Here is a 16,131-nt window from a genome sequence, read left to right as displayed (position 1 = left end):
ACGAAAAATTGTCTATCATGCATTCAGGCTTTATCCTTGTCAGGCCATTACTGATGCATTTAAAAGCTGAACACATCCATCCATACATACATACATACTGTATAGTTAATCTAAAGTGTTTCATATTATAGTGATTAATAATTTTGATGTTAAGTATAAAACAATTTGGGCCTATGCCATTCACATCCAAACTGTCGTTTTTTGTCTCCTGAGGCCAACATGCATTCCTTATTGCTGTGTGACTGTGAGGCCAGCCAGAATGTATCTTTACCTTCAAGCAGAACGTCATGATTGTTTTTATCTTGTTGCCATATGTAGACAAATGTTGAACTTTGGCTGAGGTGCTGCATTTCTTTCTGTCGCTGTCTACCCAGCTGTCCAATCACAGTGATGGAGTTGCACAGTGAAGACCCACAACTGTCTCCTCCAACATGTATGATGAACAACAAACATGATGATCAGACACTGATATGCTTCTTACTGACTGGTGGGTCCATGCTTCCTATGTGCTGCAGCTTTCCCTTCATCCTGAGTAAGTACTTAATCCTGTGCCAATTTACACCGAGATTCCTTTTTTCAGCTGAAAAAAATCACTCTGCCTCTGAAGTATACACTCTCAAAGATCCCCGGCCTGGAGTTGTCAGGTTTACAAGTGTTTTAGGTGGAAAACAAACCCGGATTGGTTAGTGATCGGTGCATAACCAGCTCACAACGAAAACAGAGGAAGCCTACTCAAACATTGCACTAGCTCATTTTTGTACCAATAGTTTAAATTATAATTAGTTCTTAAATTTTCTGTGTTCTATATTCCAATTTAAAAAAAAATAGCCTTTTATAAATGAACATACAGCATGTTGTATTGCACATGTGCAGTACGTAGAGGCTCTTTTTCTTTCACATGGTGATTATAATGATGTAATTATAATTATAATGAATTATAATTATATTAGACAATGGATGTGAAGCAAGTAAAAACTGAACCTAAGTTACAGATTGCTCTTCATTCATAATTATCTCAATGGGTAAAATCTAGTTGTTGCACTGGCTAAAAACAGATGCTTTCCCTGAGCATTGGCGTAAATAGCAGAGAAGAGACTTTCGACATGTTGGGGGAATTTTTGTTAGGTAGCATTGAAGCATTTAGGATTTCCCTGGAGATGCTGAACAATGGGGCTGAAAACAAGGATGCCTGGGTGTCCCTGATCATCCAGTTGCCAAGGAAACCAAGTACAGAATAAGTGGAGAAAAAAATGGATGCAAGGATTGATACAATGAAATGGAAAGTTTAAGAGTCAAAGAAATTGTCCTTTAGAAGGAAAAAAAATCCTAATCCTAATAAATGTTAAAAACCCCTACATATTACCATAATAAATATACTTTCTATGTAAAAAACTAAAGGGTGCTCCATTGTAATTACTGACATCTGTAGGGACATATTTGTGCAACCATATTGCACTTGTTATTTTCTCCAGGCGTCACCAATTATGTACATAAGCACTTAAACACACAAGCAGACGTCCATACAGCGAGCAGCCTGGGTTTCCTCAGGAACTTTGCCTTTTTCAAAACCTTTGAATAAATAAACAGCACCACCATGAAACATGGCGAGTTAGATTCAACTTGAGTTTGTTTCAAGAATCATGAACAGAGCTGAACCAATTTTTATAAAAAACTAACGTCTAACACTGCTGAATGTACTTTTAGAGCTAAAGAAAATTACACATGCAGAGACAAGATTTCCTGCAGGCTATGATAAAAACAGACATGTTGTGAGTTTATTTGTATCTTGAAATAAACTGCATACAGACACATTAAACTGGTAAATCACAACACTGCAGAATAAAATGGACAACAAATATGGGTAAAAGATTAGCTTGACTTATAAACAATTACCACAAGACTGTGTGTGCCTATGAGATTAACAGAGAACATACACCACTGAAAGCATGCAGAGTAGACATGGTGACATTATCAGTGATTGAAGTGAAGGTAGTTGTAGGTCTTATGCTAAAAACTGTTGGACTGATGGTGAGGAAATGAGACCCCGTCCCCCTGACTCTCTAATTCCAACCTGGAGTTGAACCAAACAACCTCTACATGATTCAATTTGTCCGCCTCATTAGGCAGCAGTGATTGAAAATACAGACCAGACTTGTGAGGCTGTTATGCGCTGTGACCTCGACCATGCATGGAAAAGCTCCCTTTAACGTTTTTTGAATCTACTGTGATTGTTTTCAGCTCGGCCGGCGGGGGCCAATCCCAGCAGCAGCTGTGAATGTGATTCCCGGGTCGGTGACCAATCAGGACTGCCGTCACATCCAGCAGAAGAGTCTTACTTAAATCGATTTCTGCTGACAGTCTGAAAGACCTGAGGCTAACCTTCAGGTTTTTGTGTCAAGAAAAAGAAATTTGCATGATTGATGATGCAATGATTAAATGGAGCTGTTTGTACTCTTTAATAACAACAAATCAATGAAGTTTACTTAAATTGTACTAAAAATTTAATATGATACTCAGCATTAAAGACCTACAAAATCCATGCTTGCAAATAATTAAGGTAACTAAGGTAAAAAGATAGGCGACATGCTGGGTGGTGCTCAAAGACATGAGTAACTGACATGAAGGATCCAGATTTTGTTTTTCCATCCAAGATCAGCACTATTATTCATATCAACACATGCACTGAATAATCCAGATTAGCATTTTCAATAAATGAATATACATATCACAATGTAGGCTGCTATGAGTCAGTATTAAGATGTAGAAGAGTCAGAATGAGGACACTTTAAGTTTTAATATGAAGGCACAGAAGCAACACAACAAACTTTGCAGACATTCAACCCAAACATAAATTCAATTTTAACTGTGAATTCTCATCTGACTCACAACAAGTTCATAAATACATAGTTTCATTCACACAAGAAGTACCCTGGTAATTTAAGGGACTATGGCATGGACACAATGTCTAAAGGTAAGAACACAGTCAAAATTGGGCACAATTAATCTATAAATGTCCGAGGATAAACGGTGTAAGTGGTTTTACAGAGTGTGGCTAATGTGCTAGCCTTGTGTTATGAACTGCTCCTGCTCCTGCTAAATAGACCAGGTGAAGCTAACATGGTTTACACACATCTTTATTTTCAGAATCACGCTGCTCCTAAGACATGCTATCTGCCCACTGTACTCGCTTACATCTGAATAATAGTGGTAAAGCAGACCCATTTAACACAGCTGGTCTTTGGCTTCAGCCTCAGCGAGAGGCAGGTGGATGGACTGCAGTTTGATCATAACATCTGACCAGCATCTAATGCCCAAATATTAATAATTTGTTACAACGATTCGTATTTCTGGTAGGGACTTGAGATGGATTTGACGTTAAAATGTTCCGTTCAAGTTAAATTGCACATTTCTAAATGTGACCCAACCAAAACATTACAGACTATAACTAAGCAAAGGCCTTTGATTGTAGTTCATATCTGTGGAGCTGTTAAGTCAGTGTAGACCCTAAAAGAAATCTTATACATTAATGGGTAAGTTTAATATTGACAACTGTTTGAGGTTTTATTTTAATGGGTGTGATCTTTTTTTTTACTGCTTAGAAAGGCTTTAGGGAAGCCTAAATTGCAATGACTTGCTAATAGATGAATAAATATCAAGGGCAAAACACGATCAGTAAAGTTACCCAAGTTATGTTTGTTTTCCCTTCATTTAGTCAGTGTTGTCTGTTGCTGTTTTATTTTGTACTTACCCTTGTCTCTGTCTTCCAGATCCTGCTCATCATGTTCCTGCCTTGTGTGTCAGCTCGGCCCTGATTACCCTCACCTGTGTGTCGTTATTCCCTGATTGTCTGCGCATAGATCCCTGCCTTTCCTTCCTCCTGTTGCCAGTTCATAGTATGTTCTTGTCTCACCTAGTCCTAGTGTTAGCCATGTGAGTTTACTAGTGTTTTTGACCCTTTGGCTGCCTTTTTTGGGGTTTATTATGATCCCATTTTTATTTTGTTCCCTTGTCTACACAACAGCATAAGATGATGGTTTGTTCCAGTTGAAAACCACAACTGGAATAACTGATTTTATCCAACATTATAATCACATTTGTTCTTGATGTCATGGTTTTGTTTCTGTGTTTCGTCTTGTTTTGGTTTTCGTTCTTTCCCTCGTGTTCTGTGTGTATGTGATTCCTGGTGTGGTTGCTTTGGTCTTTGGTGCGTTTCTCTGTGTCCTTGTGTCCTTCTGTGTTGTCTGTGGGCTTGTTTCCTGTTACTTCTGTTCTTAGTTTGGTGTTTTATGTTTCTTTGTTTTGTTTTAAGTGTTTCCTGTTTTATTTTGTAATATCTTGTGTTAGTTTAAATGTTTTTAGTGTCAGGTTTTACTTTGTACTTGTCCTCAGTTTTCTGGTCTTGTGCTTTGTTCCTTGTGTTTCCCTCCTGTCTGATTACCCTGATTGTCCTCACCTTAGTGTCACCTGTATCCAATTAACCCTGCCTATTTAATCTGTGTTTCCTCAGTCTCTTGTCGGTTCATTGTTGTTTGCAGTCTGTCAGTTCAGTGTCTTTACTAGAAGTTACTTGTATCCCTGTGTTCTATGCTCCCTGGATTTGCCTTGTTTTTCTCTGCTTGGTTTTGGATTTATTTGAGTAAGTTTTGTTTAATAAATATGTTCGTTTTCCTCCAATTGGGTCCCCTTCCCTGTTTTCTGCCTGCTCGAAGCGTGACACTTGAAAGACAACAGAAAAAAAAAATCACTAACAACCCGATAGCTAGAATTGAATTAAACTATAAAACATTTTAAAGGCCATCATATGCAACACGATCGTTGAAACAAATTAAGACACGGTTAAAAGGCACATTCAAAAAGTACAAATGATTCTCTCTGCAGTGTTCATGTTTCAAATTGTCTTACAATGTTCTTTTTTTCTTTGCTTGAGGATTATAACCAGTAAAAATCCTCTACTTATCCATGTAAAAATGTTCTCCATGCCAACAATATCAATTGATTTCATATACTTTCAAGTGAGGGGGGCTAATCGCTGTGACAGTGAAAATGTCTCTGGATGAAAATGTCAACTGTGTGAAAAACAATGACACCAGGCGTGGAGCAAAAGCTGCAAAATGAAATAAGATATTCCAACGTGATTTATCCTGGTGCCAAGTCAACAAGCTCGCATTGAGTTAAACACAAGAAGGCTCTCAACAAAGAAGGTTGCCTCGATTTGTTTTTGTCGGGAGTACTCATCCTCAGCTAGGCAGTCAAAAATAGCTCGCTCCTGATGCAAATGGAAAGATGAAAGCATGAAAGAAAAGGCACTTTGGGGAAAGACAATGCGTTCCATGTTAATTGTGCTAGCTTGTGCTACATGGCGTTTCAGCATGCATGAAGACGTGAGACTAAGTGCGAGCAGAAGTGTCTCCTGTGTGAGGTAATGAATTGCGTCTCAAATAAAAAGTTTATACATGAAATCATAGGCCATTTTACTGCACTTCATACTATCTCTACGGTGCAGATATATTTTAACAAATGTCAAAATGTCAAAATCATTATCTCATCTCAAGTGACGCCTAATCATTTTCAGCAGTTTGTGCTGTTTGACATCCCAAGTGTGATCTATGTCTTTACATAATGTCCTCCCATTCCCATTCTGGAAAACCATTATAAATTAATGAAACCTCACAAATGGTTGCTCTCCAGATTATAAATTAAAATTTTAATTATCGTGACGCACTCAGGCAGGAAGTTTCCAGGACAGCATGAGATATGAAACCAGTCCATGGAAGAAGGGATCACAAAGGTGAAGCTATGTAATAACAGCAGAAGGTCACGGTATTATGCATTTGTGGCTTCTCATATTGTGAGGGGCAAAATATGGCAGATTCTGTTTTTGTTGGACTTCTATGCTGATTTCATACAAGCTTTGATAAAAGCCTCCAGAAGTTTGGCATGACGAGTCAAACAATTCTTATTAAGCATCGTCAAACATTTGAGTGAAAATAGACTTCAAGGTCAGAATCTGCTCAAACGTATATAAATATGTATTGGGTCCAGCTGCTAAAAGGTGAGTTTCAAAATGCTTTGCTATCCATATTATTAGCAGACAGATTGAATGTTTGTTGAGGTGCTCCTATACTCATGAATGGTATGAATGACGCTGCATAGCATTAGCTCTATTACTACAGAGCTAAAGTCACACTAAACGGTCCACACTAAAAATTAAATCTCAAACAGTCTATATACAACTGCGGCTGAAAAAAGTTCTTATTGAAGGTTGGCAATCAACACCCATAGTCAGTACCGTAATAAGTTAGGACTATGTTAATGCTAAGTGTTAAACGCCACTGGTGATCATTCTTATCCTTTTTTTAGTCCATTTATTGTGCTTTTATATTATATATATTTGAGCCTAATGATGTCCAATCCAAAGCAAATAGAGAAGCTTAAAACAATTATTTCCACTTTAGACTGAACGTTTCTTTCAACAGTGTTTAAAGCATGCTATCATTTATATCAGAACTTTAAATTCTTCTACATCCGGGAAAGGTTATTGTGTTTTTCGGTTTCCGCTAGCTTTAGGCCCTGCTAGAAATGTCCAAAGAACCAACATAGAAAATCTTATATGATTTGTCTGTATTGGATGAATAACACCCCCCCCCCCCCCACCCAAAGAAATAATTCTATCTACCATCTATTTTTCTCTCTCTGCATGTCTGTTGTCGATTTGTCTCAGCTTTATTTCACTAGCAGGTCCCCATGAACAAAACACAGACATGTTCACCAGCTGCTGCTGTGCTTTGCAGATAGATAGGTTAAAAGTTGCATGTACCTCCTCCCCTCTGCTTTGAACAGTTGGTGCTCTGTTACATTCACAGCTTTTACATAACTGAATCTCACAGGACCATTACAGTATACAGTCCCAAAGTGTATTTTCCTCTCTACTTTGAGTTTGCAGTCAGTGCCAAATGTTTTGTACTAAACATGATAGCATGTTTGCTCTGTGTGAATATAGTGTGATACACATAGCCCACTTTTTTATTCTATATATTCTTACACATGAAATGAATCAAACATTAAAAAAATGCAAGGCTACAGACTAGTATCAAGTGTGCTTTTTCCCTTATTGATTCCTCTTATACTTTTCATGGTGAAGTATTAAGCCCCAAATCCTGTTGAATTAGGATAAAAGTCCTCTGTCATAGTTGAATTAATGACACTGCTGTTGTTTGCATAAAAGAAGCAGCTAAATTTAAGTAACAGGATTTAAGCTGCCCCTCTATGCTACTTTTTGGCCCAATTTCCTCCATTTTGAAGATATATTTGTCTGGCTAAAAAGTGGGCCAGGATCTTCCCATGAGCCTCCACATGCAGACAGGAATAAGATTTATTACCCAGAATACCCCACAGGGGAACACTGTCCCCTGCCCTGTCTAGGCAGAATCAATGAAACATGCAGGGGAGAGGAGAAGAGTGGAAAAGAGCAAGACGAAGGGGAGAAGTAACGGCTATTTCGGATTACAGATCACCCTGGAGAGAGAAATAGACAAAGAGAGAGAGAAAGAAGGAGAGGGGGTGACAAAGAAATAGAGAGTGAAAGAGAACACTGTGGAAAGACAATGCAGAGGAAAAATAGAAAAGGGCAAAGTAGAAAGGTTCTTCACCAAATATAGTGTTGGTAAATGAAGTACAGATGAGCTCTATGCAGTTGTTTTCTGTCTTTTGACTTTTTAGCCCTGAGCGTGAAGACGCCTACTCAACTCACAAGTTGCAGAAACTGAGTGGGAAACTTTTAACTGAAAAAAAGCAGAAGAAAGAAAGTTTTATTTGAAGAAGCTATAATCAATATTTTATTATCAAAAACACAAGCCTACGAGTAAATGAAAGAGAGAGCTTGTTGGGATGAAAATACAGAAGATAGAAGCCTGAATCTGTAGATCTTCTCAGTTTTATGGAGATTACAAGAATATGATTAGTGTACTGTTATTTTAGGTTTCCTTGTCCACAACGTTACTCTCAATCACAGGGCCAAATATATTTTAAAAAAAATAGAGGTTGATGAAGCTGGTGGAGACCAAAAACATAGTCAAAAGACAAGTAAATGTTGGGATTAGCTTCTCCATGGGAAAAGAGGGATGCTGAAGGTTACTCCCTAAATGCTGCCTATGCAATTAGCTACTGGAAGCTGAAAAGCTATTTATATTATTTTCATGTTTACATCTTGTCTCTGCTGACCCAAATGGCCAAAAAACAGTTAATGCAAGTTTAAATTCTAGGGCGACATAAACTGTGCTAAACTGACGATCATGTGTTAGATATGATAGATTATAGATTCCAAAGTAAAAGCATTAAATGGCACCTTAAACCTGCATTCTCTTCATCGGCCAGCAGGGGCAGAATCTGCTGGTTAAAAAAAGAATACGGTTGCGTTAAACCAAATAATATAAATGACCTGTGGCAACATTTATTTTTTATTCTGCATGTACAATTTTCGAAAGATGTTTATGATACGAATACATTGTTCTAAGTTATCATCAATAAAACAGCGAATGTGATTGACATGGTTTAATCCCAACAACCTGCCAAACAAGAAAGCATCGTAACTGTGTGTATTCATCCTGTTGACCAGTCAGCAATAAAATGTAGGGAAAGAAAAAAGAAAAGAAAAGAGTTCATCGAAACATGTTATGATCCTTTACATACTGAGTGATCTTGAGAGACAAGTTGAGAACCAGTAAGCTGTAACATAACCTGAATGTGATATTTTACCCATAAATATAGCAGTAATCCAGTAAATCCTCTGTAAATGTCTCTATGAGTCATGACTCTCTACAATGAGTGGCTGGAGTCCTGCCGGCTGTGTTATTGTTAGGCTGTGTTTACATAATGTTTACATGGAAAGGACGGCCTTGTGAAAAGGAGAACAACATAGCCTACTCACTGCTTATTTGGCTTTCACATAAATGATTTTAGATCACGGTAATTTCGTGTCAATTGATTTGCAATATGAAGCAATGACTAAACCTAAGTGTGGGAAAATTAGCCTGCTAACGCAACAATATAGGACACAGGCGATTGCAGCTCGAGCAAAGGACAGCTGTACCTACTGCTTGCGCTCAATGGTGTATTGTATGAGGAGAGCGGAGGCTTTAGAATAGTGGAAGTATTGCCAAATAACAGTTTGTTTTGGTTTAGTGCTGGTTCTCGGGGGCGACATCTACTGGATCAAAAAGTCACATATTCTTCCTTTAAAAACAGAAATCCCTTCTTCTATGCTAACAATTTTAATTTCTTGATTTTATTTCATCTCTTCTGACAACACATATATTGAGATGTTGGGGTGTTGTATACATGTATGCAATGACTCACTTAATCAATGTGTCAAAACAAAGTCTGAGTCCTCAATCATTCTCAGTCATCGTGTCAGCTCTATCACACTCTGCTTATTTAGCCAAAGTCTCTTAACTTTGGCTCAGCTTCAGTTTATTGTCCCACCTCTCATCCATCAGGTATTGATGATCTATCAGCAGACTCCACTGTGTGCTTTATTAAAATGGACTTTGTCCGAGTGCTCAAAGCAATTCGCAGTCAGGCATCAAAGAGATATATTAACAAATGCATTTTGTGACAACGGAAGCTGGACATGTTTAAGGCTGTAGAAAACTAGACTGAAATGATATAGAATAGAGATTGTTAAAGGAATCCTTTCAATCTAAGTCCTTCGAATTGAACTCATGTAGTGTTCTGTAAAGTAAAAGCCTCCTTGTAAAAAAAAACTTTAGATACATACAGATGTTCCTGTATTTACATGTATAAACCTTTGAAACAGTAACTCTTGTAAATCTCCCTTGCTAAATTATTTAAGGACTTAGAAAGAAGATTTATGGTAAAAAGCAACAACTAAATGACTAAGGTAAGGAAAGGTGCTACTTTCATGCTGACAGAAAGCTCCTGAAAAACTCTTTATGAGCTTTATGTGTGAACGCAAATAGCCACATTTTTCACTCGGACATTATCCCGACATTAAAAAATTACAGGGGTGAGACGCCTCTATAATTTTTTCAGCAGCCATTCCTAGTGAGCTGATGTGAGAACAATAATTTAGGGACCTGCTTTACATTTACTGTTCATCAATATTTAACTCTTTTGACCCCCTCTGGACATGGCTCTCGAGTGGTATTTTAAAGGTCGACTCCCAAACCACTGATTTGTTTAAAGGGCTCATTGGACTACATAGTTTTTTAATGATGCATTTTTGGACATATTAAATTATAGAGCATATTTAGAATAAGACCCTCATCAGGGTATAGCATCCTGTATCCTTTACAATGCAGCAGTGCTTGTCTTCTTGTGATTTCCAGCCGTTGCTGACAGCTCTTCAAAAACACTCAACGCAGCTTTCCTGGCACGTCTGTTTGCTTTTAAACACCGCTGATCGACTCATTCAACAGCCGCTCAGAGAGTCCAGGAGCCACTGTGCAGAGCGACACTAACAGATGGTAAGCGCGTGTTTGTGTACATACAGCACATATGTAGGTCAGGTACACCACAGTTGCTGGTTGCCATGGGAACTGGGTATCAAACATGACTGCATTCTCAGAGGAAAAAAAATGGTCTTGTGGCCAAGCTGTGGCTCTCGCACCTCTCATCCCCTCTCAGCGGTTAACCCTTTCAGATTATCACGCAGATTATGGGGAGAGAAAGATAACATCGTGAAACATCCTTTCGGATCAATTCGTCACACATCTGGTCAGCCAGAAGGTGATGCGTTTGCTAACATTAAAATAAATGTGCTGTTAAAAAATCTTGATCCCAGAGTTTGACCTGAAATCATCATTTGACATCACACTGAGTGTCTGTCTGGGATTTGCTCACAAGTGTTTCTACATGACCTTGGGGATTCACAGTGAACACAAAGGGATTCCTTCTGCTTGTCTCTGCCTGACACTCGCAGGCACACACGTTATCTCAGCGCGCACATACACACATTTATGCACTCTGTATGGTAAGAAGTGCACGTGATTGGATGCAGCAAGCTGGTGATGCATGTTGAATGCTGATGAGGCTCTTTGGGTGCTTTCTTGGAGGATAAAAAAAGAAAAAAGAGAAGCGGTAGAAAGCTTCCTCTGTGCCTGCAAGACCGAGAGGAAGGAAAAGAGGAGATGGGGGGGGGGGGGGGCAACATTCCCACATTATTCATCAAAGTCAAACCCTGCCTTCACCACCAGGTTGGACCCTGCACGTGCACCCAATCACGTACAGGTGGTAATACGTATGCAATATGACATGAGACTGTCTCTTGTCCAATAATTCATTGTGATCACAACTGAAAGACTTGTACTGTAAAACACTCCTTCCCACCCCCCCGAGCTGTATTGTCCTGTGTTTTCCTGCGGTAGATTAATAAACAATACTGCCTTGTCCTCACAGCGTCCCAGATTTGTCTTTTTTTGGGTGCATTCAGGCTAATGAGGTGAAAAATGAGCTTGAGGCTCACCAGGGAGGTTTTAAGGGTCAGCTGCATGCAAAGTCATTTTTGGTGTCAGAAAGCTGCAGATAAGGCATTGTGTAGTCAAAGACAGCCTGAACCAAAGTTCAGACAGAAAGCTGCCGATGGCATCCTGTATTTCAGGCCAGGTTGCCAGTGAAGTCAAAGCTGTAAAATTCTACTGTTTTAATTTTTTTGCTCCTGCAAATTCAATTAGGAGACAACAATATAAATGAAAGACCTCATAGTAGGTAAAAAATCTTGTTTAACATTAGCATGGGAGTTTGTTTTGCATTAAGCGCATATTAATGTATTGTTTATTAATATGCAACAGAAAATGGTTCCCACAAATAGCTCTGTTTCCTCTCATTTAAATCAGCAACATGTAAGATATCTACTGAGTTAAATCATACAACAACCTTACTATCATCAGACATTTAGGAAACATGTTATGTTGAAGAGTTGGCTTCTCTGACAATAATGCAGCAGCCATCATGCCCTCCTCTTTAGCTTCGATTCAGGTCCGGAATGGTTTGTATTTGTTTTGACCAGAGAATATTGGCAGTTTTAAGGCACCCACACACGCCAGTTTTGGACAGTCCTCAGTTTGTAAGGCAAATGGCGAACCAACAGGTGCTGCAGCTATGGAAGCGAACACTCATACTACCCAAATTAGGGAAGAAAGAGAAGTGGTAGAAACCCTCTACATTTTTAAAATGCCTCCATGACCTGAAACGTGGTACAACTAGAATAAATATTGAAGATGCTTTTGGACAAAAAAGGGAGAGAGGTTAAAAGACCGAAGCCTAGTTGGTTAAACATTGATGCTTAAGTGTCTGTGACATGGCAACCTGTGTGAAGATAGACTCTAGGGAGGAAGGGGCAGCTCTTTCTTTTGCTTTGAATTTGGACTGTTGTATCAATGTCATGATCATTGTCAGCTCTGGTTTTAGAGATCAGGTGTCCTGCTTTGTGTAGGACTGAAAAACATTTTCATCACTTATCCCGCATCCCTCATATGGAGACAGATGGAGACAAACAACTATTTACAGTCTCGTTTACCTCTACAGGCAAATTAGAGAAACAAACAAGGATTTTGGCAGTGGGAGGTACTGCCAGGGGGAAGCTTGCATTGTTACTCTGATAATGGTCAAATATTTAAATTTTAGATTTTAGGAAGTAGAGGGGTTTTTTTTGTTTGTTGCAACAGCGGTTTACTTTCTATATTTGTAGTGGGTGCATATTAATATATACATTTACATGGCAATTTCATATGCCTGTTTTCTTTTTTTTTTCATCTTTTGGTGGTCTTCCTTGTTGAGGCTTGGAGCTGGTGTGTCTGTATCTCGTTTTTCAGGTCCTGGTACCATATTCCCAGTGGGCAGAGTCTACTGCTGCTGCTCTTGAAATTCATCTAATGCTTGAGTCAGGGATGATTCTCTGACTGTCTGCACAAAATGACTCACCACACATCCAGCCACTGAAATCAAACAGGGGACATGACAGCACATGTTTAAGATTAGAAGAAGAAAAAAAAAATGAGAAGGCTGCAGGATTCTGCCCTACGGCGTGCAAAGTGGGAATACTTCGAGCTGATTTGTTTTTCCTGATTCACTTCACCGAAGAAAAAAGCCGGGTTTGGTGTGTGTGAAGACAGGGAAAGAGTTGGAAAAAAATTTCAAATATTTCTGAGCTGAATTTCACTTTGTCTATATTACACTGAAAAATGTGTCAGTTTCCATTATTACCATATCGTTTGAAGATTAATCAACCAACCTTCTCCTTATGTACCTAAAAGTATTAAATAAAACTCCAGCTGACTTACTAATCATACTGCAGGGCTGATGAGCCGGTTTTAAACCTTTAATTAATTCAACTGATCTCCTATGTTACCCTGAGCGTATCATCTTTACATATTTTCTCGAGGGAAGATATTTTCCGACATAAGCAGGGTTCAGTAAATGAATCATAGGCTTCCTGACAGTGAGTCATCACAACAGAACCAGCCAAATTAATGAGAAGCACCTCGTCAGTGGGTTATTGACTCCTGAAAAGCGAGTGACATTTTGACAGAGGCTCAAAGGAAAAATCTGAAATACCTGCTGGTTCCACAGTGCAAACTTCATGAACATGCCATAAATAAATGTGTGCATCATTAACATTTCCAATGACCTTTCTGCATCAGCAAAAACACCCAGCCATGTCAGCTCACAGCGCACTTACACCTGTACAGTAAATTCTCATAAGACCTTTCTGGGCCAGCACAATCTTCTACTAACAGTTACATCTCAGGGGACCTCCCATATTGTCGTCCTCTTTACCTATTGTCCACAGCTCTGTCTGCAGACTTAAAATATGTCAGATACAATTCTGACATATATGCCTATGGTGCCATCTTGTGGTTCATAGAGCTATTAAAGTTACTGAAACAAGCTTTCAAAAGAGGTTGAATGACAAAGGCCTGAAATGAACAGACGGTAATATCAGAGTTTGGTTGACGATAATGAAGCTGCAAGAAGTCAGGTTTGAAGTTTGTAGAATCCCAAGTGAAAAACAATCTGACACATTTTTTTTGAGGCACCTTATCTCCCATCATCAACATTTCCTTTAATAAGCGTGTATTCTCACTTAATGTAGTAACTTCTTTCACACCAAAAACAACTTCTTTCTCACTTGTATTCTTACTTCCAAATAGTGTGTACTATAAAAAAAAAACCCATCAAATCAGCATTTATCAAAGAAGACAGATAAATAAAACAACTAGAGGTGGAAAACATTATGATGCAGCCCAGCTTTTTCTTAATGCACATAATTCAACATATAGAGTTAATGAAAAAGGCTTGTTTTATAAATAACGTCTGACAAAAACTACAGGGTTTGTTCATTCACAAGATGCAGTGCGAGTGCAGTGCTTTCAGTTCCTTTAAATAAACACGCTTAGGTTTATTTTGCAGGAAATGTCTTTACTCATTGAATATCTATATTAGTACATCAGTGCAACAATGATCTCTTTAAACCTCCTCAACTAAATGTTTGAGCACTGGCATTGTAACTTTGAATCCTCATCATGGGCTGGACATAAGCTCAACGCTCACCTGACAGCACAAAATACTGTTGGTATTAACTAAATTAACTATTTAAAAAAAGAGCCTTTATGAGAAAGTATTTGACCATATTCTGGAGACATCTCTTTCATCAGAGATAAAGACTTAATAGACTTTGAGAAGCATGCCCTTGTAATTTCATTTTAAAAGTCTTTAAGGACTTCCCTGTTCACACATTTGAATGTGTTATAATTTAACAGTCCAATAGATGTTAGATGTGGAACTTTTAAAGCAGAAGAATTACCTTTCAAGCTTTAGGAAAATGTTAAAGCAACAAATATCCAAGGAGTTTAATATTACTTTACTGATATCTCATTTAAATTTTTTCCTCTCAGTTGACACCCCCTCCCCCCTCCCCCTACCACCACTGCATGAATTGACAAATTGAAAAATATATGAATTGACGACTGTTCCTCTAAAGTAGTAAGAAAATGTAGATTGATTAAAAAAGAAAAACAGGGAAATCTAACTTTCCGTTCTTTCTACATTCTGAAAAGTCCCTGACCACAGACACAATGATTCTGTACTCGTGGTCAATCTTCTTAATGACTGCTCACAGACAGCAGAAGTGAAACTTTAAGCCTATTGACTGATGAATAGAGTTGTCTCTGAAACAAGAACTGGTTACTAGTTTCAAGTCAAATTTAAGGTGAATCCGACATGTATTGAGCCAGTGGGATGAGACTGAAGATGTTTCTCAGCAGATGTGTGGTGTTTCAGCTTTGGTCAAGACTATCAGTGTAATGTTACTCTAGTCACTTCTTCTTTTAATGCTCAGGAGTGACATGAGGATTGTAATGCTGTTCATGTGTTTTTAGCCCGCTGAGCAATCAAAAAAAAAGAGTGCTTATTCCACTTGATATTTACATTCAAATACCGGAACGTTTCATTAAAAAATCACAACTGAGATTATGATGCTATCACTGCACTTAATCGTAGAAATGTTTCACATCATTTATCAAAGAGTGCTTTCTAAGTTTTATTGTTTAATTATTTGAAATCTGAAATTTTTTTAAGAAATAAAAAAAAAAAGACGTTTCTTATTTTACTTCACTGTTTTAATTCATAAGCAAAGCTTCTGTTGCCATTCATTGAAGGTCAGATTCACACTGTATTATAAGTAGAAATAGTATATAATCATGTACTGTAACCTTTCTGCAAATAGAGGCAAGGCAAGTGTATTTATATAGCACATTTATATAGCACATATTGCTTCACCCAAAACATTAAAAGCATCATGACAGAGGAAAGAAAAAACCCTTTAAAATAGAACATTTTAAAATAAGTGAAATGATTCAATCTCAAAATATGTTAATTAACCCCTAATTTGAATCTTGTTTACTGCCTTTTTAAAAATGAAATTGAAATAAAGTAAAAAATATAAAAGACTAGGTTAGAGTGTAAAGTTAAAGTTTAAAATTGTTTTGACCTGTTTCCTAGAAGTTTCTTCCAGATATAAAGAGCATAGAAACTGAACGCTGCTTCTACATGTTCCAAAGCCCCAAAGTTGAACCCATACTTTTACCGCTGAAAACTTTATGTACAGCTTTATTT

The sequence above is a fragment of the Symphodus melops genome (genome assembly GCF_947650265.1).
Source record: "Symphodus melops genome assembly, chromosome: 21".
Lineage (NCBI taxonomy): Eukaryota > Metazoa > Chordata > Actinopteri > Labriformes > Labridae > Symphodus > Symphodus melops.
The sequence above is the reverse complement of the archived record's forward strand: the minus strand, read 5'-3'. Positions refer to the sequence as shown.